This window comes from Mus pahari, chromosome 21 (assembly GCF_900095145.1).
Source record: "Mus pahari chromosome 21, PAHARI_EIJ_v1.1, whole genome shotgun sequence".
In the NCBI taxonomy this organism is placed as follows: domain Eukaryota; kingdom Metazoa; phylum Chordata; class Mammalia; order Rodentia; family Muridae; genus Mus; species Mus pahari.
Window position 1 is genome coordinate 19,822,034 of NC_034610.1, and position 6,172 is coordinate 19,828,205.

The 6,172-nt window shown below is 51.5% G+C and overlaps 1 pseudogene; it reads left to right on the forward strand.

Moving 5' to 3' along the window:
- The first annotated feature begins 640 nt into the window (after positions 1 to 640).
- LOC110338501 lies at positions 641 to 6,172 on the forward strand (annotated as a pseudogene).

Genomic DNA, 6,172 nt, shown 5'->3' on the forward strand with positions numbered 1-6,172 from the left:
GACCCCTCTTCCTCTAAAAACTCCTAGCTTTCAAGCCACGTGGTCGATTTCTCGTTCTCCTGCGTGAGATACAAATCAGCCCGGAGCTCTGCCAATAAACTACCTTGTGTTTTTGCATCAAGATGGTCGTTTTTCGTGATTCCTGGGTGAGCGAACACCATCTTGGGTTTGGAGTGGGAAGGGCTCCCCAGGGAGGCCTTTCATTTGGAGGTCCCACCGAGATCTTTGTGACACCCAGGAATCCCGAAGACTCCTCTTGAGGTATGTTTGTGAGTGTTGTCTGAGTCTTACATGTTATGTTATATGTTGTGGTACGGTGCCGTTTTTTTTTTTATTTCAAAACAGCTGCCACTGGGGACCGTGAGGTCCCGACAGCTGTGGGCAGAGACATCTGAGGAGACCCACAGTCTGTAGCCCTGGGAGACATTCCAAGGGTGACCCTGGGAAGAGTGTCCAGGGTAAGGGACAGTCAGGAGAGCCTGACTATCGTCTGGCAGAACGAAGGAGTGGAAGTGAAACCCCACTCCATCAGAGGTAGCGTTTGGCTGGTTGTACAGGTCTAGACGTGGACGAGTGTGCTTGTACATGCTAGTGTCTTCTGTTTTTGTTGTTGTTTTTGTCTCTGTTCCCAATTTTTACTATGGGACAGACTGTGTCGACCCCTTTGTCTCTGACTAAGGACCACTGGACAGACGTTAGGGCGAGAGGACGGGATTTATCAGTGACAGTCAAGGAGCAGCCTTGGCTAACTTTCTGTACCTCGGAATGGCCTGCCTTTGGGGTAGGCTGGCCACCCGAGGGAACTTTTGATCTACCCACCATCAGGGCCCTGAAGGCTGTTGTTTTCCAGGAAAGACCAGGATGGCATCCAGACCAGCAACCATATATCACGGTTTGGGAGGACCTGGCACGATTTCTGCTCCTGTGGGTTTGCCCATTTCTACCACCCCTGCGTCCTGGTACTAAGATCCTAGCTGTCCAGGAAAGTGCGGCAAATGAGAAAATGAAACCACAGCCTGAAGGAGACAGCGAGTGCAGCACATCACTGGAGTGCTTCCCCAAGGTTTACCCAGAGATAGAAGAACCCCCTGAGTGGCCAGACTCCCAGCAGCCTCGACCCTACCCCCAAGTCCCTCAACCTGCGCCCCAACCCTCAGCTCCCCCAGTGCCCCCCCCCATCCCAGCCCCAGAGACCGAAGGAGGGGGTCCTTCAGCAGGAACAAGAAGCTCTTCAGCAGGAACAAGAAGCCGGCGGGGAGCCACCCCTGAAGAGCCAGCTGATTCGAGCATGGCGCTTCCTCTCAGGGCTGTTGGAGCTCCCCCGGCCGACCAGAATGATTTACAGCTTCTACAGTATTGGCCTTTTTCTTCCTCTGATCTCTATAACTGGAAAGTTAATCACCCTCCTTTTTCAGAGAACCCCGCAGAGCTTACAGGCCTGGTCTACGAATTGCTGATGTATTCACATCAGCTGGACTTGGGACGATTGTCAGCAGCTTTCGAAGACCCTGTTCACCACGGAGGAGAGAGAGAGGGTCCTCCAAGAAGCCCGGAAAGATGTCCGGGATGGTGCTGACACCCTGTCCAGATGTTGGCCAAAATAGATGAAGGATTCCCTCTAACCCGCCCTCAATGGGACTATAGCACGGTACAAGGTAGGGAATGGCTGCCCAACTACCGCAGGGCTCTAGTAGCAGGGCTGAGAGGCGCTGCTCGCAGGCCTACGAATTTGGCTAAGGTAAGAGAAGTTATGCAGGGGACAACTGAGGCCCCTCGGTCTTTTTAGAGAGGTTCATGGAGACTTACAGGAGATACACTCTGTTTGACCCTATGTCCGAGGGGCAGTGGGCCTCAGTGATTAATGGCCTTTATCAACCAGTCAGCCCCGGACATTAGGAGAAAATTGCAGCAGATTGAGGGATTGCAGGATTATACTGTAAGGAATGTGGTTAAGGAAGCTGAGAAAGTGTATCACAAGAGAGAGACGGAGGATGAAAAGCTGGAAAGAGAAAAGAGAGAGAGGAGAGAAGATGAGAACAGGAGAGACAGAAGACAGGAAAAGGCTCTGGCTTGGGTTCTGGCCGTAGCTGTAGATAGGGACAAAGGAGGTAGGGCTAGACAGTTAGGGGACCGGGGAGACAGAAAACGGCAAGGGCCAAGAAGACCCAGAGGAGACAGACCACGCCTAGAAAGAGACTAATGTGCGTACTGCAAGGATACTGGCCACTGGGCCCGTGAATGCCCTAAATTGAAACAGGGGGTAAAGGTACTGTCTCTCGAAGAGGATGAAGACTAGGGGAGACGGGGCTTGGCCCCCCTCCCCGAGCCTAGGGATAACATTAGAAGTGGAGGGGACCCCTGTAGACTTCCTGGTTGACACGGGTGCAGAATTTTCAGTGCCTCGAACACCATTAGGTAAAGTAAGAAAGAGTGAGAGAACATTGGTGATTGGGGCTACAGGGCAAAAATCGTACCCATGGACCGCGTCCCAGACAGTGGACCTAGGATGGAACCAAGTGACTCATTCATTTCTGGTCATTCTGGGTGCCCCACGCCCCTATTGGGAAGAGACTAATTGAAAGCACAAATAACCTTTGCCTCCCCAGACCAGAGGTATCTTGGGTAATAGAGGCACCTCAGACCTTGGCACTAACCTTACAATTAGGAGAAGAGTGCCAGATTTGTCAGGACAAATTGAAGCCCCCTGAGGGGCTACAGGACTGGCTTAATCGATTTCCTCAGGCATGGGCTGAGATGAGAGGAATGGGGATGGCAAGGTAAGTACCCCTGGTGGTGGTTGAGCTCAAGTCCGGAGCCACTCCCATTGGGGTCCGACAGTACCCCATGAGCAGAGAAGCACAAGAGGGCATACGCCCTCACATCACCAGACTGCTTCAGCAGGGGATCTTGGTCCCATGCGAGTCCCCTTGGAACACTCCCCTACTCCCGTAAAGAAGCAGGGAACAGATGACTATCGCCCGGTCCAAGACCTTAGGGAAGTCAATAAGAGAACTCAAGACATTCACCCCACAGTGCCAAACCCTTATAGCCTGCTCAGCACACTGCCACCTGAGCAAACCTGGTACATGGTCTTAGATCTTAAAGACGCTTTCTTCTGTCTGAGGTTACACCCTAATAGCCAACCCCTGTTCACCTTCCAGTGGCGAGATCCAGAAAGCAGAAGGACCGGACAGCTCACGTGGACAAGACTGCCTCAGGGGTTCAAGAATTCGCCTACCTTGTTTGACGAAGCCTTACACCGAGATCTTGCCTCTTTTCGAACCAATAATCCCCAGGTGATGCTTTTGCAGTTCGTTGATGACCTTTCATTAGCTGCAGAAACACGCTAGGAGTGCGAACTTGGGACTCAGAACATCCTGGTCGAGTTGGTGAGTTGGGGTATCGGGTTTCGGCTAAAAAGGCACAGTTATGCCAGACAGAAGTGACCTACTTGGGATACATCCTGAAGAATGGACAACGACGGCTCACAGAAGCCAGGAAGCAGACAGTGATGTAGATCCTGACCCCAACCACCTCTCGCCAGGTAAGAGAATTCTTAGGGATGGCAGGATTCTGTAGACTTTGGGTCCCGGAATTTGCCACTCTAGCGGCCCCATTGTACCCCCTAATCAAAGAAAAAGAGGAATTCACCTGGACCCAGGAACATCAATCAGCTTTTGAGACTAAAAAGCCCTGCTGCAGGCCCCTGCGCTAGCACTGCCGGACCTGAACAAGCCTTTCACCCTATACATCAACGAAAGGAACGGGGTAGCTAGGGGAGTCCTCACTCAAGCTTTAGGACCCTGGAAGCGCCCAGTAGCTTACCTATCAAAGAAACTGGACCCTGTGGCTAGTGGGTGACCTCCCTGCCTACAAGTGATAGCGGCTACAGCTGTGTTGGTAAAAGATGCTGATAAGCTGATGATGGTGCAGAGCATCACCGTGGTGGCCCCACACTCGCTCGAGAGGGTTATCAGGCAGCCCCCTGACCGCTGGATGACCAACACCCAAATGACTCACTATCAGAGTTTGCTGCTGACAGAGGGAGTGACCTTCACTCCCCCTGCCATCCTCAACCCTGCTACCTTACAGGTGAAACCCCTGTACACAAATGTGAGGAGGTACTGGCAGAAGAAACTGGAATTCGGCCAGACCTCACAGATCAACCATGGCCAGGAGCAGTGACCTGGTTCACCGATGGAAGCAGCTTCATGGTGGAAGGTAAGTGCAGAGCAGGGGCAGCAGTAGTAGATGGGAAGTCTGTCATTTGGGCCAGCAGTCTGCCTGAGGCTGGCAGAAGGAAAGGCCATTAACATTTACACTGATAGCCAATATGCCTTCGCTATGGCCCATGTCCATGGGACAATCTACAGACAGCGTGGACTCTTGACTTCTGCCAGGAAGGACATTAAAAATAAGGAGGAGATCCTCAGCTTGTTAGAAGCCATCCACCTGCCTCACAGAGTGGCGATCATCCATTGCCCAGGACATCAAAGGGGGACCGGACTAGTAGAAAGAGGGAACCAAATGGCAGACAAAGTAGCTAAAGAGGCAGCCTAGGGGCCAATGACTCTGGTAATTAAAACCGCACCCCAGCTAGTGAAGGAAGAGATGGAGAAAGAAATCCTCACAGAAAAAGAGGGGCTGGAATACCTGGCTGACATACGCCGCCTCACTCAGGATCCAAAAAGATGATAAAACTGGTCAGTAGGTCCCCTTATAATATTCCCGGACTACAGGAACCTGTAGAAGATCTAGTGAAAAACTGCCGAGCCTATGCACTCACCAACGCCGGGTCTAGCAGGCTCCATGGTGGAAGGCGCTTGCAAGGAGACAGACCTGGGACCTACTGGGTAACCGACTTCACTGAGGTAAAACCAGCCCGGTACAGAAATAAATATCTTCTAGTCTTTATAGACACTTTTTCAGGGTGGGTCAAGGTGTTCTCCAAGAGAGAGACAGCTAATGTGGTGGCCAAGAAGATACTTGAAGAAATTCTTCCTCGGTTTGGGATACCCAAGGTAATCGGTTCGGATAATGGGGCAGCCTTCGTCTCCCAGGTAAGTCAGGGATTGGCCAGTCAGCTGGGGATAAATTGGAAATTACATTGTGCACACCAACCCCAGAGTTCAGGACAGGTAGAGAGAATGAATAGAACACTAAAAGAAGCCCTAACCAAATTGGCTTTAGAAACCGGCGGTAAAGATTGGACAGCCCTTCTCCCTTATGACTTATTCAGGGCCCAGAATACCCCCAGAGCCTCTGGTCCAACACCCTTTGAATTAATGTGTGGGGCACCTCCGCCCATCTATGTGACAGTAAAGAATAGAACTTGCCCAGATTCATCTTTATCCCCTCCTCTCAGCTTTTTACCCGGCTCAAGGCTCTTGAAATTGTAAGAAAAGAGGTCTGGGAACAGTTAAAAGAAACCTATGTTGCTGGTGATACGCAGGTGCCGCATCAGTTTGAAGTAGGAGACACTGTCTTGGTGAGGAGACATCGAGCCTAGAGCCGAGGTGGAAAGGACCCTACTTGGTGGTGCTGATGACGCCCACCGCCATCAAAGTGGAAGGAATCCCAATCTGGGTTCATGTGTCTCACATTAAGAAGGCACCCCCTAGCCGGGCGTGGTGGCGCACACCTTTAATCCCAGCACTCAGGAGGCAGAGGCAGGCAGATTTCTGAGTTCAAGGCCAGCCTGGTCTACAGNGTGAGTTCCAGGACAGCCAGGGCTACACAGAGAAACCCTGTCTCAAAAAACCAAAAAAAAAAAAAAAAAAAAAAAAGAAGGCACCCCCTGAGGCCGACCAGAATGAATGGACCTTGGAAAAGACTGACAATTATCTTAAGCTTCGTTTGCGTCATAAGCAACACAAGGGCAAGTAACCCCCACACCCCCAAAAGATTTACTTGGCAGGTGTCCCAAGCAGGAGAAGTTGCTTGGAGTCTCACTAAAGATGCCACCCCCACCACTTGGTGGCCTGCGCTAACCCCTGATGCCTGTGCCCTGGCAGCTGGGCTGGACTCATGGGACATCCCCGACACTGACCCGGAAACTTCTAAGCGGACTAAGCCTCCAAATTCGGATTATTCCGTTTGCAATGACCAGACTTCCTATAGAAAGATTGGATGTTGTTTCGAAAAAGCTAGAGATGAGATGGCGAACAATTGA